At 46.2% G+C, this 20,883-nt stretch overlaps 1 protein-coding gene and 1 non-coding gene across 3 annotated transcripts in view; one reads left to right on the forward strand and one right to left on the reverse strand.

The window, feature by feature from the left end:
- Positions 1–20,883, reverse strand: part of unc5b (unc-5 netrin receptor B) — a 196,292-nt gene that overhangs the window by 76,748 nt on the left and 98,661 nt on the right. The window lies entirely within an intron of this gene.
- On the forward strand, positions 14,003–14,073 carry trnag-gcc (transfer RNA glycine (anticodon GCC)). The gene has a single exon. It is a non-coding gene; the product is annotated as a tRNA-Gly (tRNA).

Raw genomic sequence — 20,883 nt, forward strand, 5'->3', positions numbered from 1 at the left:
TGGATGTGGAGAAGACGTTTTCTCTTGAAGGAGAATCTAGAACTAGGGGTCAAAATAAGGCTTTTCCAATTTAATTCTAAACTGAAATGAAATATATTTCTCTTTGAGCTGAGAGTCTTTAGTTAGACACAAAGTGCTGGAGCAACTCAGCGGTCAGGCTGTATTTCTGGAGAAAATGGATGGGTGACGTTTCATGTTGGGACCCTTCTTCAGACTTTTAGAATGTGGGGGGAAAACCGGAGCACCCAGCGAAAACCCACTCGGTCACAGGGAGAACGTGCAAACTCCGCACCGACAGCACCCAAGGTCAGGATTGAACCTGGTTCCTGGTGCCGTGAGGCAGCAGCACTACTGCTGTGCCTCCTTGCCACATTGCCATAATGCAGGGGAGTTTTAGTGACGGAGACATGCAGATGATGGAATGATGAGTTAAACCCGAAGTGCTGGAGTAACTCAGTGGGTCAGACCGCATCTGCGGAAGGAATGGATAGACAACGTTTTGGGCTGGGACCCTCTTTTGGAGATACAAGGCCCACCCACTCTATGCCAATCATCGATCATAATAGTTCCATGTTATTCCAGTTTCACATCCACTGCCTACACAGGAGGGACAATTAGCCTATAAACCTGCATGTCTTTGGGATGTGGGAAGAAACCGGAGCACCCGGAGGAACCCCTCACTGCCATCGGAGGATACATGCAAACTCCACAAAGACAGCACCCATTTTTAGTGTCGTTGAATGAGTGGTGAGAAGACCCTTTCCCCCAACATTTACTGGGGTTCAAGAGAGACTAGCACTGGTGACTTGGTGTTGTTGAGGTGCCACAGGGTGTCCTGATCATTGCAGACCACTTTAGTGTTGCAGATTCCGTACAGTATTTCTGAAACGTACATCCATCAGGCCACACTAAAAAGCCCAACACCCTCCAAAAACAATTACTCGTTGGTGTGGGGACAATTTATAGCCCTTTCGTGATGTCAGATAAACAATATCTCCAACACTACAAGCTGTGTTTATGAGCATTATAAATGGCCTCAATACCTCACACACACACGCACATGAAAGCACGTTACAGCACTCCAGAGCTCAGACCTCTCGGATGGTCTATATTTTAAATGAGCTGACCTTCAGTTCAAGTCAGGTGGGCCTTAAAGACAGGGAGCATCTCTCTTATTTTATTGATGGTCTTCCTTTAGTTGCTGGGTCGCTGAGAGATTGATTTACTCCCTCCGTGGGCGGCACGGCGGTAGAGTTGCTGCCTCACAGCGCCAGAGACCCGGGTTCAATCCTGACTACGGGTGCTGACAAGACACAGTTTGTACATTCTCCCCGTGACCTGCATGGGTTGTCTCCGAGATCCCCTGTTTCCTCCCACACTCCAAAGACGTACAGGTCTGTAGGCTATTTGGCTTGGTAAAAATAGCAAGTCGTCTCTCGTGTGTGCAGGATAGTGTTAGTGAGCAGGGGTTGCTATTCAGTGTGAGCTCGATGGGCCGAAGAGCCTGTTCCTAAAACCGTATCTAAACTAAACTAAACTATGTCCAATTGTTCTATTTTGAAGTTAGAGTGTTGGCACAATTCCCGTGCGATTTCGGAGTCCACTCAGCCTCTCATCCCCGTCCCATAATTCAAATAGATTTAGGTTCATTATTGTCTCATGTACCGAGGTACAACAAAATGCTTTGTTTAGACACAAAGCGTTAGATTAACTCAGCGGGTCAGGCAGCATCTCTGGAGAAAATGGATTGGTGATGTTTCAGGTTGGGACCCTTCTGAAGATGAATCTCACATTCAGTTTCTCCAGAGATGGTGTTGAACACGCTGAGTTACTTCAGCACTTTGTGTCTATCGTTGTTATAAACCAGCATCTGCAGTTCCTTCTTGTTACAGAAAAGCTTTGATTTGCATGCTAGAGAATAAGGGGTAAGCCACTTAGAACGGAGACGAGAAAACACTTCTTCACACAGAGAGTTGTGGGTCTGTGGAATTCTCTGCCTCAGAGGGTGGTGGAGGCCGGTTCTCTGGATACTTTCAAGAGAGAGCTCTTAAAGATAGGGCTCTTAAAGACAGCGGAGTCAGGGGATATGGGGAGAAGGCAGGAACGGGGTACTGAATAGGGATTGAATGGCGGTGCTGGCTCGAAGGGCCGAATGGCCTACTCCTGCACCTATTGTCTATTGTCTATCCAAACAGACCTGATAATACTATACAATCAAGTCCAAACTAACATCTAATTGGTATATTATGGTGGGCCTGCATCTTAATCCATCCCCCCACCTTTATTATCTGGTTATATTATGACAGCGTAGTGATCTGAGAAACGACTACTGGAGTTTTCAACAGATCTTTATTCCAAAGTTCAAGTTGCAACATACAGGTTTATCAGACACGTCTGGCCACGACAGTGGTCAGCGCTGAACTAACGTGCGCAAGGGTAAAACCGCGCGAAAACAAGAGCCCCTCCCGAGTCACGTGGCCGCGGTTTCGGTATCTGCGTGCGCTCGCAGGCGCCTCTACAACAGCACCTTTTACATCCCTTTCAATGGCTCTCAACACCAATAATGTACAGGCACGATTGTACAGCAAGAAAGCCAGCAAGCAATTTGTGTTCAGGGAGCATTGACAAAGGATGTGATCATAACTAAATGATCAGTGATAATCTCACAATTAGACAGGAACACATCAACTGTGCAGCATTTGGCAGCAAACCTTGCTTTACCTCAGCTTTTGTGGGTCTGTATTCAGATTAAATGACATAGGACAAAGCTGCCACATTTTGAGAAGACCTTGCATCTACACACTGCTTCCACACAGGCTGGTGTTATAATTGGGAAACCAGAGACTAGGCACAGTGGCGCAGCGGTAGAGTTGCTGCCTCACAGCGCCAGAGACCACAGGTGTAGTCTCTGCACGGAGTTTGTACGTTCTCCCCGCGACCTGCATGGGTTTTATCCAGATGCTCCGGTTTCCTCCCACACTCCAAAGATGTACAAGTTTGTAGGTTAATTGGCTTGGTATAAATGTAAATTGTCCCCAGTGTGTGTAGGATAGTGTTAGTGTGCGGGGATCGCTGGTTGGTGCGGACTCGGTGGGCCGAAGGGCCTGTTTCCATGCTGTATTTCTAAACTAAACTACAGTGCACAGTAAATGACTGTACTTATACCCAGGTTGGAGAACGAGGAAAAATGTCAGGACCATGGGCATCCCCTTCAATAATACAAAGTACAAAGGTGCCCGTGTGAAAATGTCAAAAACTAGAGGGCACAGCTTTAAGGTAAGAGAGGCAAAGTTTAAAGGTGAAGTTTAAAGGCAATTTTTATTTACCAAGAGGATAATTAATGTCTGGAATGCGCTGCCCAGGGTGGTGGTGGAGACAGATATGATAGTGGTGTTTAAGTGTTTTTAGGATAGGCAGGGCGAGAATTCCAGATTGATGAAATTCCTCCTCATCTCTATTCTAAAGGGCCTGTCCACTTGGGCATCATTTGCACGTAATTTACGCAACATCCTAAAAATTGGTTAACACATCGTGACACGCGCATGGCGTGGTAGTGTATGCAGTGATGCGTGATAACAAAATCCTCGCGCACCACCTGCGTGGCGTATCCCTTGCATACGCTGATGTACTGATGGCGTACGCTGAAGAACTGACGGCACACGTGTAGTGCGTGGTGATGCATGGTTACGCACGAACATTGCCTATGCTGTTATTATGCGTCACCCAGCGTCAACGTCCGTAACCATGCACCGCCCGTACGCCGTTGGCGCGCCATTTGCGCGCCATACCACGTGACCATCCGGGTATAATGCTCAAATAATTTTGAAAATTTTTCACCATAGTATCTTTGATTTTCACTGGGAAAATCCTTGCCACGGAGATCGGACTAAGTACGAACGACAACGCAAATGGCTCCCAAAAGAAGAAGGGCCCTCAAGAGCATTTGGAGCACGACTGTCGTACTGCTAGACGATATTTGCGCTACAGTCTCTACTGGCCTGTCGCGCAAATGACGCCCGTGGGACAGGCCCTGAAAGGTACACCCTTTTATTCTGAAGCTGTGCCCTTTGGATCTGGACTGTCTCATTTCTGGGAGATGACTCTCCCAATACATATATATATTTTTTTATTTTTTTTATTTTTGTTATAAGTACAATAATGTGGTCCCACAGTACCTAATACTTGTTGACATATTACATTTCATATACAACTTCTTCTTATATATATATTTTTTTAACTACAGGAAGCACCTGTTCCATGTTCACTCTGTTTGGGCCTTTTATTATTCGGTAGGTTTGAATGAGATCCCATTCTTCGAAACCCCAGTGAGTACAGGCCCAGAGCCATCAAATGCTCCTCAAACGTTAACCCAATCAGTCTGCAGATCATTCTCATAAATCTCTCTTGGACCCTCTCCAAAGTCAGCACATCCTCAGATACAGGGCCCAAAATGGCTCACAATAGTCCAAATGAGGCCTCACTAGGGCCTTATAAAGCTTCAGCTTTATATGTTGCAAAGAAAATAATTGAGACTTAATTTTGTTGACGTGGACCAAGAGGAAGTCCTAATCAGACAAGTACATCAGCAAGGCTTTATCGTGGAATGGATATTAACATTGGCACCATTTCAACTTGCTTGATTCACAACCCTCCTCTTCGAAATTAAATTTAGCAGGCTAGTCAATAGCCCTTATGCATCTTCTGAAACAATCAATAAAAGAGTTGAACTGGTAATGCAAATAAGATCAATTTGAATCACCTTCACACAGTAACTTTGAGGATTGAGTTACCAAAAATATTTATATATAGGTTGACACTCAGGCAGAGGTGGATTAAGAGATGGCAGCATAAATCCAGCCCATTGAACGAACATTATACACAGTTACAAACAGGCAAAGGATCTGGAAATAAACCAAGCAGGTTTTGATGAAAGTCCAGGGCAGCACGATGGCACAGCGGTAGAGTTGCTGCCTTGCTGTACAGCACCAGAGACCCTAGTTCGATACGTGGAGTTCCACAGAGATGTGTGGGAGGGAACTGCAGATGCTGGTTTACACTGAAGATAGACACAAATTCTGCAGTAACTCAGCGAGTCTGGCAGCATCTCTGGAGAAAGGGAATCGGTGATGTTCTGGGTCTGGAGAAGGGTTCCGAGCTTAAACTCCTTTTCCCCTGAGATGCTGACAGACCAGGTGAATTACTCTGGTACCTTGTGTCTATCTTCCGTTGTACAGAGATAGTCATAGTAACATGCCCCAGCAAACAGATGTTAAATTGAGCATGTATGAGATTATTTGACTACAAAGCCTTCGGAGTCTGATCCTGTCCATACGTACGTGGAGAGTGTGGTTACTGATCAGTTACGGACCCATCCCTGTCCTTATATTCCAGCCCTGATCCAGGACCCAACTAGACCAGGCTAAAATTCCTTTTCTAAAGATGTCTGCTCTTTGCGCCTCATACAGAAACCTCCTAAAGCAGGTCTTGCTTAACATTCATTATCAAAATCCTTCAAGCTCTGAGAAAGCTGCATTGACCTGTCAGCCGGGACTTAGGAGAAGTCATCAAAAGAAAATGTCAAAGGGTGGGGTAAAGAGAGAAGAATGTCATTTGCAAATGGCAGGAGATGATTGCTTTTGCTAATTAATAAAACCTGCATTAAAACAATAATAACCGTGGATCATGATCCTTGGTAATTAAGAGCTTTTCCTTCCCGCCCGTCCCTCTCCCAGAAGATCATGGCTCAATCAATACTCTTTGCTCAAAATTAAGTTATTAACTCTTTGTACGAGTCTGTGGCAGACTGCATTCACACATCTCCTGCCTGGTGCAGCAAGGAACAGCTTTCTACAGGTTAACACAAGGGGGCTGCCTGCCACCCTGCTTTAATTAAATGAACATTCATAATAACTTCAATCTCTTCATAACCTTTCGCAGCACTGCTTGTACTCTGCATATTCTAGCTGAATCTCCAGGGCAGCAAGGGCCACTGAAGCAGCTTCCCAGAAACCTCTTTGTAGACGGCACAGCGCCAGAGAGCCTGGTCTCGGGTGCTGTCCGAGGCAGTTTGTACATTCTTCCCGCCGCTGTGTCGGTTTCCTCCGGGCGCTCCGTTTCCCCCCCACCCCCACTCCCCTTTCCACGTGTCGAAGGCATGAGCGGGTTTGCAGGTTAATTGTCCTCTGTAACTTTGCCCCTTGTGTGCAGACAGTTGAAGCAAAAAGTAAGTAAGTTTATTGGCCAAGTATTCACATACAAGGAATTTGCCTTGGTGCTCCGCCCACAAGTAACAACATGACATACAGTGACAGTTGCGAATGACTCAGAAAACACTAAACCTTAATAATAATAAAACATTAATGACAAAACACCATTGATCGAGCCAACAAAATACCAGATCAAGGGAGGCTACAGATTTTTGGCTGTTGAGTAGAGCAGCTACTACTGTTTTTATGTCTGGCTGTGGCAGCTTTGACAGTCCGGAGTCGCCTTCCAGAGAGAAGTGATTCAAAGAGTTTGTGGCCAGGGTGAGAGGGGTCAGAGATGATCTTGCCCGCTCGCTTCCTGGCCCTTGCAGTGTACAGTTCGTCAATGGTGGGAAGGTTGCAGCCAACAACCTTCTCTGCTGGGATAACATGGAACCAGTGAGAACAACCAGGTGATCAATGCTTGGTGTGGTCTCAGTGGGCCAAATGGGCCAGTTTCCACGCTGTATATTTCACTCAATCAATTTAAGAAATCGATTCACCAAGGTCTCTCTGAAGGCCAGAGGGACTGAGTAACTTGTTCCAAAATTGCTGTGTGTCTGTAATGCTGGGGGAGATGTATCGCAAGTAAAGATCGCCTCTCCGTTTCCCAGTCAACCGTATGAGCACAGCATTCATCACACCTCGCTCTGTTGACTCCTCATCTCTCGAGTGTTCCCGCTGACATGGCGAGCCCCTCACTTGAGGCAAAGACAATACTCCAACTGAGCCACCATTGCAGCGAGCACATCTCCAACCCCCCCCCCCCCCCCCCCCCCCCGACACTGTATGTAAAAATCCACCAAACATTCCCTCTAAGCAGAAGTTGGTGAAACAGGGTTGGAGAAAACAAATATTATGGATTCTTTATGCGGTAATAATGAGGGGAAGAAAACCAGGGAGATGTTAAAATTAGAGGCTGCCAGATTTGATAACATCTGGAACATCTGATGCTCTTGTGGGCAAAACATTGAGATCTTAATTAAAAGGCTCTTTTAACTTTAATTGGATGTTGAAAGCACACACATGAATAGCTTGAAGATAAAGACTCGAGATTTATTCAGTCACACCCTGCTTTAGTACTGAACGGATCGACAATCCTACTTCTTAATGTTTAATCGAGGAGACTCCACCTTCAGGGAGTGATGGCTTGGTGGGTTTATAACAAAAGGCAGCAGAGTGGCACAGATGGCAGAGCTGCTGCCTCACCGCTCCAGTGACCCGGGTTCGATCCTGACCTCGGGTGCTGTCTGTGTGGAGTTTGCTCGTTCTCCGGCCAGATGCTGGCAGACGTGCAGGTGATATGTGATGACAAATGGGAGGTAAAGGGCAATGAAGACACAAGGAACTGCAGATACGGGAATCTTGCGTAGATCTCAATGTGCTGGAGTAACTCAGCGGGTCAGTCCTTGTGGGACAGGTGAATTTTCGGGTCTGAAGAAAGGTCAGGACCTGAAATGTCGCCCCTCCATGTCCTCCAGAGATGTGGCTTGACCTCGGAGTTACTCCAGCATTCGGTGTTGGTGGTAAAGGACTACATGGCTCAACTTGGGGAGAGAGAGAGAGAAGGCAGTGGGTGGAAGAGTTAATGAACAGGCAAGCCCAGTGCAGGCTCTGCTAATCCATCATTCACCGCATCCATCCTTTTAAGAGTGCGTTTGAACCCAATAACTGGTGCTAAATGGTGGGGGAGTGAGATCTGATTCTGGCTGCAATACCACAGTGGCGCAGCAGCAGAGTTGCTGCCTTACAACGCGTGCAGCGCCAGAGACACAGGTTCGATCCCAACCACGGGTGCTAAATGTACGGGGTTTGTACATTCTCCTCGTGACCGCGTGGGTTTTCTCCGAGACCTTCGGCTTCCTCCCACACTCCAAAGACGTACAGGATTGCAGGTTAATTGGCTTGGTGTCAATGTAAATTGGCCCTCGGTAGACAAAAGTGCTGGAGAAACTCAGCAGGTGCAGCAGCATCTATAGATGCTGCTGCACCCGCTGAGTTTCTCCAGCACTTTTGTCTACCTTCGAATTTCCAGCATCTGCAGTTCCTTCTTAAATAAATTGTCCCTAGTGTGTTGGATAGCGTTAGTGTGCGGGGATCGCTGGTCGGTGAGTTCTCGGTTGCCCAAAGGGCTCGTTTCCACGCTGTGTCTCTAAACTAAACTAATCTGAACTACATTCTTCCTCCTTCCAGAGAGTTCGGAGCAAAAGCTAAGGGGAGAGGAGTGGGTTTTGAACGAGCTGGGGGAAGTAACACAGAGCTGCCCCCCTCGGCAACCCCTCCATGTGCTTTTGCGGGCGGCCTCGGGCAAAGGGAACCGTTGTCATCACCCAAGCTGCAGATTAAATCTCCGACCTGGAACCAGGGTAACAGGATCCTGGTCGGTAATCAACCCAGTGGAGGGAAGAATGGGGCCCTTGTTGGCTTGCTCCGTGCTCGTTCACTGTGATGTCTGAGACGCCGCTTGCAAAACGAGGCGCGCAGAAGCCACGCGGGGTTTAATTTACATCCTGCAGACCTCCTTTGTACCCAACATCTGAAACTAATAAAGTTTGCAGAAAACGCTACAATGCTGTTGCTTCTCTAACCAGAACTGCAGGGAGTTGTTGGGGGGGGGGGGGATGCGTGGGCCAAGCGTGGATTTTTAAGCTTTATTCAAAGCATTTTAACAAAGCTATTAGTTGTATTCATGGACAGGTCCCTGGGGGACAATCAGATTCACAGTAAATCTGCTTCCAGGGTGAGGATTAGCAGCACAGGAGCATCAACATTGAATGATATCTCCTAGACTTCGACGATACCCCTTGAAATGTATCCTTTGTTTTAGTTTGAATTTACCGAAGCAGTCATTCGGCCCAAGATGGACACAAAATGCTGGAGTAACTCAGCGGGATGGGCAGCATCTCTGGAGAGAAGGAATGGGTGGCGTTTCGGGTCGAGACCTTTCCTCAGTCATTCGGCCCATCCAATCCCCCCGTTACTACTGGCCATCCTATCCAGATTTACCCTGATGTAAACCAAGGCTTTACTCCACATTCTGGTGCAGTATTCGTAGAACATTGAACAGTACAGCACGAGAACAGGCCCTTTGGCCCGCAATGCCCATACACACCAATCATTTCTTATCAATGCATTTCGTTGTCTCTGTACTGTACACTGACAATGACAATAAATTGAATCATTTCATTTTTTTCATTTCATTTTCATTTCATTTATCTACCTGCGCATCACCCAGATCCTTGCAGACCCTGCATATCCATGTACCTGTCCACAAGCCTCTTAAATGCCACTATCATACCTGCCTCAACCAGCAACCCTGGCAGTGCGTTCCAGGCACTCACCACCCTCTGTGTAAAAAAAACCTGCCCCGCACATCTCATTTAAACTTTGCCCCTTTCACCTTAAAACTATGCCCTTGAGTATTTGATTTGCTACTAAGTCCTCTTGTTCTGTGGGCATGTTTTTAACAGCCGAGAGAAAAGTGTAGCCGTTATCTCATCTGAACTTGTATAAAACTCATTTAATACTTTAGTTTGTTGAGGGAAAACTTTGGTAGACTGAAGTTTTGTGATGCCGTCATAACGAGCGATTCTCTGCTGCTGTGGGCAGTGGAACCTCGATCATTAGAAGTATTTAGAGGTGAATAACAAATATTTGATAGATTGGGAGATGGAGGTGTAAGGATACACTCATCGTGTATGATGAGCACTGGGCCTCTACTCGCTGGAGTTTAGAAGGTTGAGGGGAGACCTCATTGAAACTTACAGAATAATGAAATGCACAGAATGGATGTGGAAAGGATGTTTCCACTGGTGGGAGAGTCTAGGACCGGAGGTCATAGCCTCAGAAATAAAGGGTGCTCTTTTAGAAAGGTGAGGAGGAATTTCTTTAGTCAGAGTGTAGTTAATCTGTGGGACTCGAGTCACAGAGGGCTGTGGAGGCTAAGTCAGTGGATATTTTTAAGGCAGAGACAGACACATTCTTGATTAGAACGGGTGTCAAGGGTTATGGGGAGTAGGCAGGAGAATGGGTGTAGGAGGCAGAGGTCAGCCATGATTGAATGGCAGAATAGACTCGATGGGCCGAATGGCCTAATTCTACTCCTGTAACTTGTGAACGTGAGAAATAGGACGAAAGAGGAGTCAATCAGCTGTGATCACATTAAAGGGCGAGGCAGGCTTGAGGGCACAGTGACACGCTCCTGCTCCCATCCTGTCCTTAGGTGTAGAAAAGACCATTCTACCATCAGAAAAGGGCCATGTAAATTCAGATTCAGAGAGCACTGTCAAGATCAAGTCCTTTCAGGAAGTAGAATCTCACCCAAGTACAATAGCACAAAATTTTATAAAAGTCATTTCAACAACAATAGGTCCCCTCACCTCCTTTTCTGTAAATTCCATTGTGAACACTAGTTTCTTCTACTGAAGGCAAAATTATGCAACTTGATACATTGCTCTCCCACAATCTTAATGTGAAATCTTAAAAGCACCTGAACACTGGGTCAGAATAATCTCTTTAACTGTATCTTTCTTGTGGAAGATTATTTTATATGGGGAGAGTGAAATGCATACAATGCAGTCCCCAGCAAGGTCATCCAACTGGTAGATAGGCAGGGAGGATTATATACATTGTTGTGGAGCGTCAGGAATACTGGTCTCAGGGAAGGTTTGATTACACCTTTGCCAGTCTGTACTGGGTCTGGCCTGTCTTCTGGCTGTGCTGAATTTGCTCACTGCCCCTGAGGCAACCGCCCTTTGTTAACAAGCTTAAACGAGAGTTCCTGTGGAAATATCTTTAATAAATAAATGATCACATCAAAGAGGCTTAGTGCTGACAACTGTACATCTAGAATGACAGGTACCCAGGAGGGACGTTTATGAGGTTGTAATTCAACCGAGGGGGCTCTGGAGCCTAAGTGGTTCGAGCTTGCTGAGCTGCAGATGTCCTATAATCCCCTTCCATTTAGCTGTGCTTCTGTGCACCGTCTACATTTCACGTGTCTCGTGACGGGGCATGGGATGGCGGGACTGTCATGTGTGGATAGAATGGAACGGCTGGGCATGTATACTCTGGAATTTAGAAGGATGAGAGGGGATCTTACTGAAACGTATAAAATTATTACCATCCCTTAGAGCAGATGCACTAAGACACTGTGTGACGAGGGTCGCCAACGTTCTCACTCCCAAATAAGGGACAAAAGGTCAAAATAAGGGACAAATTCCCGACGGCAATTCGTTGACCGACTCGGCCGTGGCTGGGTGAATGATGAGTTGGCCCGGGTGCTGGACTGCACACAAAGCCCAGCCGGCGGGCCAGCTGAGGAGTTTTTGCCCGGGCGTGACATCGCGCGCAAAGTCCGGCGCCCGGGCCAAAACTCCTCAGCTGGCTTTGTGTTCTGCTGCACGCAAAGTCCAGCACCCCATCTAACTCAAGAACCAATGATCGGCCATGAGAAGCAGGGGTGGTGGTGTCGGCAGTAAGCAAAGGTCCAAAGGTTGGACAGGTGGCCGGGCTGCTGACCAACGGGGCCACAGGCGAGGCGCTGGTGCTGCTGCTGCACTCCATGGGCTGCACTACGTCGGGACGGGTGAGGCGGGGCTGGACGAGGCGCTCCGACCCGACAGTCCCCTCGACCCGAGTAGTAGCAGTCAAATATGGGACAAGGGCAGTCCCATATTGGACAAACCAATTTGCCCAATATACGGTCTGGGTCTGAAGAAGGGTTTCGGCCCGAAACGTTGCCTATTTCCTTCGCTCCATAGATGCTGCTGCACCCGCTGAGTTTCTCCAGCTTTTCTGTGTGCCCAATATACGGGATGTCCCGGCTAATACGGGACACTTGGCAACCCTAACTGTGACCCACAAACAACACAGAGGGACGGTGAGATTGAGAAGTGAGATGAAAATTGCAGGTAATAATACAACGTGTAGGAAGGAACTGCAGATGCTGGTTCAAACTGACGATGGACACAAAGAGCTGGAGAAACTGCGGGGCAGGCAACATCTCAGAAGAGAAGGAATGGGTGATGTTTCCGGTCTGACGAAGGGTCTCGACCCAAAACGTTACCCATTCCTTCTCTCCAGAGATGCTGCCTGCCCCGCTGAGTTGCTCCAGCTTTTTGTGTCTATCTTCAGTAATAATACAATGCTTTGTGGACTGCTAATGGATCAAACACAGAGCTGGGAGATACTTCATTGTGCAGTGATAGAACAATAAGGGAAGTGCCACTTTAAAGAGAGAGGACTATAAAAAAGGAGAATTGTCGATAGTAAATTCTTTACAGAAGAAGAATCTGCTAGTTAATCTAATACAACAGCACAGACCTAATAAAGGAAAGTTAAACAAACCTAATTGTCATTGCGTAGAACATAGAAAATGGAACAGAGAACAGTACAGCACATAACACAGTTAGTGTTCTTTCCAAACATAATGGCAAGTTTTACTAATCTCCTCATCTCAGCACATGAAAGATTTGGATAGAGTGGATGTGGAGAGAATGGCACCAGAGGTCATCTTTGCCACAGAAGGCTGTGGAGGCCAAGTCAGTGGATATTTTTAAGGCAGGAATAAATAGATTCTTGATTAGTACGGGTGTCAGGGGTTGTGGGGAGAAGGCAGGAGAATGGGGTTGGGAGGGAGAGATAGATCAGCCATGATTGAATGGCCGAGCAGACTTGATGGGCCAAATGGCCTAATTCTGCTCCTATCACTTAAGAACTTAAGATCCATATCCTTCTATTCCCTGTACATGCTTATTCAAAGCCTCAAATGCCGTATCGTATCTGCCTCCGCCACCTCTGTCGCCCGTGGCAGTGGGACCCAGGCTTTCTCCACCCTGTGTAATCATTGCCGGCTCGGAACGTTTTCATACCTCTAGTGTCCCTCTCCCCTGACTCTCAGTCTGAAGAAGGGTCTCGACCCAAAACCCTCACCAGATCCTCTCTTCCAGAGATGCTACCTGACCCATTGAGTTGCTGCAGTATTTTGTGTCTATGCTCCGTTTAAAAATCTTGCCCCGCACATCTCCTTTAAACCTTGCCCCTCTCACCTTCAAGCCATGCCCTCTCGTCCTTGACATTTGACTGCATTATTTTCACTCTTTCCCACCATTATATTTATTCCTCTCATTCCCATCTCAGCCTGAGGTGCCGTGTCATCTGATGCAACTACATGTACGTATAGGCACATCCTGCAAGCCATAGGGACACAGGCAGCCATCTAATCCCTCTCACTGCAGAATTACTGAGCCCAGTGGGTTAAAATCAAGGGCAGATGTCCCTGGCAACGCTGAGTAATGGCACACAGGCCAGGGTCAAAGGATAGGGATGGGTTGTCTCTCTGACATCTGTAAGCCCTCTCCCTCTTCCTCCATTGCTATGCATATATTGATTGATTGACTTTAGTGTGAGCTACCAGCATGGAAACAGATGGTTCAGCCCACTGAGTCTACACTGCCCAACGCTCACCGTTCACACTAGATCTACCATATTTTGGCAAGTTGGCGCAAGAACGACAACTAAGTTTTGTAACTTATTTTATTCTCAAAATAGCTTCTTAGCTCACAGGTTCTTACAACATCTGGCCACAACGGTGGCCAGCACTCAACTGCCGCGCAAAAGCGAAACCGCGCGGAAAATAGCAGCCCCTCCCGAGTCATGTGACCGCGGCTTCCGAACGCCGGGTTCGATACCTGCGTGTGCCAGTAGGCGCTGCTACAGTATACCACTTTCACATCCACTCCCTGCACACAGCTAAGGCATTGGTGGTTCAGTGGTAGAATTCTCGCCTGCCACTCGGGAGGCCCGGGTACGATTCCCGGCCAATGCAATCATGTTTTAAATGCATTTCGTTGTCTCTGTACTGTACACTGACAATGACAATGACAATTAAAATTGAATCTGAATCTGAATCTAAGGGCTATTCAATCTGTAAACCCGCATGTCTTTGGGATGTGGAGCAGCAGTGGAGTTGCTGCCTCACAGTGCCAGAGGCTACGGGTGCTGTTTGTACAGAGTCTGCACGTTCTCCCTGTGACCGCGTGGGTTTTCTCTGGGCGCTCCTCTTTCCACCCACACTCCAAAGACATGCAGGTTTGTAGGTTAATTGGCTTTGGTAAAATTATAAATCATCCCTAGTGTGCAGGATAGTGTTAGAGTACGGGCTGACCACTGGTCGGTGCGGACCTGGTGAGCCGAAGGGCCTGTTCCCATACTGTATCTCTAACGTCTAAAGTTCAACAGCAGTATAATAAGCACAGGCAAGTTTTTGAACTACTTCTCCTGGGCAATCCAATAACTTTGTCCCTTCATGTTGAAAGCACACATCAAATTCCTTTGTGGTACTTGTATATTTAATATATTACTGCAAAGAAGTGACGCTTGTTGAGTTATTAAGCAAATCCAATGGATGTTCAGAAGGGAATTGATTAAACATTTAAAAAGAAATAAGCATTTAAAAATAAATAACTTGGGGATGTCTGGGGAGAATATTGGAAGTAACTAGATTGCTCTTGCATTGAGCCAGCGTGCACTCAGGGGACTAATAGGCCTCAGAGTCATATAGCACAGAATCAGGAACCTTGGTCTACCATGTTCAAATCCATCATTATCCCCAAGATAGACACAAAATGCTGGAGTAACTTAGTGGGACAGGCAGCATCTCTGGAGAGAAGGGACGGGTGACATTTCGGGTTGAGACCCTTCTTCATTGATCATTATATCTATCAATAATCATCGGCACCAGACCGTTCCCATCTACGCCAATCATTGACCCTGGCTCCTCCCATGCTGCAACCTTTGTGCGATCATGTGAACACATGGAGTTGGGCCAGTCCCCCGAGCAGTGTTTTACAGATGATTTAATGGGGCTTCCAGTTAGTCAGGGTTTTTTTTTCGTTTAGAGATACAGCACGGGAACAGGCCCTTCGACCCACCAAGTCCGCACCGACCAGCAATCCACGCACACTAACACGCTAGGGACAATTTACAATTTTACCGAAGCCAATTAACCTACAAACCTGTATGTCTTTGTAAAAAAATGTCAGACAAGGAACCGAAAGCTTTCACTAGGAGGAAAGATAGCCACATTTGTATTGTGTTTTTCTCTCACTGCAGGGAAGGTAATTGTGGGGCTAATAATAGGATTTTCATAAGACAAATAGGTTTTGAGGGGATAAATTGTTAGTAATATTTCAACAGCCTAGTGAATTAACAACAGGTAATAAAATCAGACATTCTGAATTATTGTGTACAAAGATTTCTTCCCTACAAAGAGAATCATTAGAACAAAGACTGTTTCACCACAAGTGACTCATATGCAGAGACCAGCCTGTCGTTTAAAGGGATAAAGGAATAAAACAGAATTAGTATTGGAAATTTCAGAATTGATGCATCTAAGAAGAGTTTAGATGACTACAATTAATCTTTCAATTTTGCTTGCTCTGAAAGTACGAGTGTCTCCAGCAAAGCTAAAATCATTTCCCCATCTATTGTTACTTAGAAAAGATAGTCTTCCTCGCCGCCTCATAATAGTTTGGAACAACCATTAAGAGTCAACCACAAGGGTTGGAAGTCACATAGAAGATGGATCAGATTAGGATGATAGATTTCCTTTACCAAAGAATAGCAGCAAAATCGATGAAAAATAGTACTTGCGAGATCGCCATTAGTGCGAGTAGCTTTTAAATTCCAAGTTTACTTAACTGCCTGGATTTTAATACCTTTTGAGGATTTTTAATCACTATCTCCAGGTCATTAGTTCAGGTTACTGGATTACTAAACCAGCAAACATAACCATGACACTAACTCTCACTTCATTAATGAGCTCGAATTGGGGATGATGCGGAAATTCTGAGGATTTGTAAATAAATATGCGTTTGTGCCAAGTTTTCAAATGTCTCAGTCATAGAATTATACACATGGAAACAGGCCCTTCAGCCCAACTTACCAACATGTCCCATCTACACCAGTTCCCACCTGCCTGGGTTTGATCCACATCCTCTCCATGTACCTGTCTAAATGTCTAAACATGAGTTGGATGATCAGCCATGATCATATTGAATGGCGGTGCAGGCTCGAAGGGCCGAATGGCCTACTCCTGCACCTATTTTCTATGTTTCTATATTAAACGATCTCCATCGCCAACAAGCCAAGGAAGATCTAAAGTTCCACAGGGAACATCCTGGAAACATGGTGCCTGCTGTAATCACCACACACTTCCAAACACTGACACACCCCCAAGAAACCACAGGTGAAGAATGACTCAATCCCAGCGATCCACTGTAAATAATGACAAGTTCAGGAATTGTTCGACTGGTGAGAAACTCATCAAGAAATGGCATTGAACTTAGAACATGGTACAGCCAGGAACAGGCCCTTCATCCCAAAATGTCCATGCTGAACATAATGTGAAGAAAAATTCTTATCTGCCCGTGCATAATCCATAGACCTCCTTTCCCTGAATATCCATCATTGCTAAAGTGTATTGACTATTATTTGTTCCAGCACTTTGTGTCCTTTTGTGCACAAACCAGCATCTGCAGTTCCTCGTTTCTACATGATGGTTTGCTTTCGTGTTTTATTTAAGAGATCAGGGTCAGTGCAGGAAGATGGTTCTGAGGTGGAAGATGAGCCAGGATCTCAATCAATGGTGGAGCAGGCTGGAAGGTCACACAGGCCCCCTCCTGCTCCAATCTCTACTTGGAAGCTGTTGCATTGCCTCACCTGACATGGCGAGTTGGGAAATGTATTGAAAGTCCGTGTTGGCGAAGTTTGGGATCTTGATCATGTGAATAATCTCTGAACAGAGCTTTATCACGACAAACATGTGAAGGCGTAATATTGGCCAGCACCTGCTATCAAATGTATTGAAAGTCCGTGTTGGCGAAGTTTGGGATCTTGATCATGTGAATAATCTCTGAACAGAGCTTTATCACGACAAACATGTGAAGGCGTAATATTGGCCAGCACCTGCTATCATTGCATTGGTGTGCATTTCAGGATGGAAAATTGCATTGGAATGTACATAAAAATGCGGGTTTTGCCAGCCTTTGAGAACAGAATATCCTCCAAAGCAACGCAGGAGGGGTTCCTTCTTGTTTTACAAGTGGAAGATTAATGGTTAAAAATATCAAAGTTGCCAGTCAAGATCTCAGCTCAATGTTGACTGTCGAAGCGGGTGAGCTATTTTGCAGCAGGCAGCTTGATTTAGTGGGACAGCTGGCACAATAGCTACCCTTACAGTCCTCATTACACTCTGCCAACATGTTGCTGTGTATCTTTGTCAACAAGACAACATCCCACAGCAAAATGCTGCACCTCCTCTACTTGGCTCCAAATGGAGCCGGGGGGAAGTCAGCAGGAAGGTATGCAACAAAAAACTCACTAGGAAGTACCCGGGAGCTGCTGAATTAAAGTTCCCAGCACAGAAACAGGCCCTTCGGCCCACTGAGTGTATGCTGATCACCAGCCATCTATTGTGATATTGTATATCCTTGATGAAAATGATGGAAGGTAAGTCATCCAGCATTGTCTTAATAAAATGTCAGAGAAGCACCAGTTTGCACTGATTAGTTTAGTTTAGTTCAGAGATACAGCGCGGAAACAGGCCCTTCGGCCCACTGAGACCGTGCCGACCATCGATCACTCTGCACATTAACACTACCCTACACACACACACACACGGGAAAATTTACACATACACCAAGCCAATTAACCTACAAACGTGGACGTCTTTGGAGTGTGGGAGGAAACTGAAGATCTCGGAGAAAACCCACACAGTCACAGTAAGAACATACAAACCCCGTACAGACAGCGCCCGTAGTCGGGATCAAAGCCGGGTCTCTGGCGCTGCAAGGCAGCAACTCTACCGCTGCGCCACCATGCCGCCCTTAATACAGTGGGTTATTGCCTAAGAGTGACTTAAATAAAGAGGATATGTGAAGCTTCAGGGTGAATAATAGGATGAGGAATCCAGGGCAAGATTGTAGAGTGGGAAGGTATCTTTACTTTGAAAGATTCACCATACTCAACTTTTTTTTTTTTTTTTTTTTTTTTTTTTTTAAAAGAGTCCCAAAGAAAAATTCTTGAATCCAAAAATATCAGATCATTAACACATGGTGATTTTGAGACATTGTGCTCTGTATGGATTGTTCCAAGTATTGTGACCAGGGAGTTATAAAAACTGTCCTTTAAGGGTTGGTCCCACAGGCGGTTCAGAGACTAGTTTTAATGGAATTCAACTATGACACCTGGTGACAACCTACCACAGAACCTACGTCAAACTACGACAGCAAAAATTGTCCTCACCGTCGCCAAAGAATTTTCAACATGTTTTGTGTGTCCGTCGGAGTCTTATCGATCGCTGTCGCTTGTAGTGGCCCAAAAAATCGCCTAAGTGGAACAGGCCCTTAAGTTTCCCAGCTGACTGCCAAAGCATGACAAATTCCAACACACTGCAACCAATGTATATCTTCACGGACACACACATGAACAGGTATATTGTAGCGGCGCATGCAGATATCGAACCCGGCGTTCGGAACCCGCGGTCACGTGACTCGGGAGGGGTTGCTGTTTTGCGCGGTTTTGCTTTTGCGCCACAGTTGTTGTGCTGAGCACCATTGTGAGCAGACGCGTTTTGCAGAGACCCGTTTGCCAAGGAGCGATTGTGCAAATAACAGGTTCAGAAAATTTGGTTGTCGTTTCCTGTCCTTAATATATATAAAGCACTTACCTTCAGAGAGGATGCCTGGGTCTTAAACACTGAGACATTGATGGAGGAAAATCGTTTGTTGACAAACTTCACAATTGCTGCCTAGAACTGTTCAAATAGGTATATACACATATTGCAGATCAGATGATTGATAAGAGATCGCAGATCAGGTTATTATTCTGGCAAAGTGGTCATCTATTGCACTGTGTGGATGTTTGCTGTCAAATTTGCGCAGTATTCTGTGCTTAGTCATAATGTTCATTTGGAATAAATAATTAATAATGCAGAATTTCCTTCAGCAGGATTTCCTTATGGAAATTATATTGCCACGGCTTTTGTCGATTTGTCTTTATTTTTATAAAGGTATTGACTCTACCCATAACATTCCCATTACCTAGAAGGCCAAATACAGCAGGTGAATGAATGAATGAATGAATGAATGAATGAATGAATGGGGCAGCACCAATGTTGCATCCATCTTGCACATGAAAATCAAAGCAGGAACCTCCTGGGGCTGTAACCAAGGGGGTGCTACACTATCGGACATTTTGCAGAGATCTCATCTACCCTCGCTGCTCAGTACAAATGATTGGACAGCATTGCAATGAAGAGCAGTGGGGGAGTTAGTCCGAACAATATTTATGGCTCAATGAACATAACCAAAGCATAAGCCATCGCTACATTGCTGTTTACACTGTGCCCAGTGTCAACATTGTCAACATTTCCTCCCGTGCAAAAGCCACCACATTACATGTCACGGATTATGCCATCTCGGGGCAGTCCAAAAATAGACTCAGCAAATCAGAGTGAGATACAGCACGGAAACAGGGACCTTTGGCCCATCATTCATGCCAACTATCAACCACCCAATTACAGCAATCTACATTAATGCCAGAGATCGGCACAAAAGAGCTGCAGTAGCTCAGAAGGACAGGCAGCATCTCTGGAGAGATGGAATAGGAGACGTTTTCGGGTCGAGACCCTTCTTCAGGGTGTACCACTGAGTTACTCCAGTTTCTTTGATTTAAACCCGCATCTGCTGGTTCCTTCCTACACATCAATGCCAAGTTTTATTCTACCCACATCCTCACAAACTACACCTACCTACACGTCTCCCCCCCCCTTTCAAGACTCTACCACTCATCCACACCTTATGGACAATTCACAGAGGCCGGTTACCCAACCAATCCACGTGTTTGGGATGTGGAAGGAAATTGGAGCAAACCCATATGGTCTCTAGAGATGGACAATAATGCTGGAGAAACTCGGCAGGTGAGGCAGCATCTATGGAGCGAAGGAAATAGGCAACGTTTCGAGCCGAAACCCTTCTTCAGACTGATGTGAGGGTGGGGGAGCGGGAAGAAGAAAGGAAGAGGAGGAGCCAGAGGGCTATAGGGAGAGCAGAGTAGGGACTACCTGAAATTATAGAAGTCAATGTTCATACCGCTGGGGTGTAAACTGCCTCAGCAAAATATGAGGTGCTGCTCCTCCAATTTCCGGTGGGCCCCACTCTGACCATGGAGGAGGCCCAGGACAGAAAGGTCAGATTCGGAATGGGAGGTGGAGTTGAAGAGCTGAGCCACCGGGAGATCAGGTTGGTTATTGCGAACCGAGCGGAGGTGTTCGGTGAAGCGATCGCCAAGCCTGTGCTTGGTCTCACCGATGCAGAGCAGCTGACATCTAGACATCCAGAGGTGTTGCCTGATCCGCTGAGTTGTCCCATCATTTTGTGTTTACCTTGAGCATAAATGGGTCGTCATGGGCATCGTGAGCTGAAGGCCTGTTCCTGTGATCTGTAAGTCCACCCAAGCCTGGCTTAAATATGTTTTGGGCCATTTTATCCAAGGCTGTATGCTAATGGTCAGGGCTGGGAGATGGCACAATGTACGGGGAGAGTGCCAGCAAGGCCAAGGACAGGGGAAGATGGGA

The sequence above is a fragment of the Leucoraja erinacea genome, chromosome 34 (genome assembly GCF_028641065.1).
Source record: "Leucoraja erinacea ecotype New England chromosome 34, Leri_hhj_1, whole genome shotgun sequence".
In the NCBI taxonomy this organism is placed as follows: domain Eukaryota; kingdom Metazoa; phylum Chordata; class Chondrichthyes; order Rajiformes; family Rajidae; genus Leucoraja; species Leucoraja erinaceus.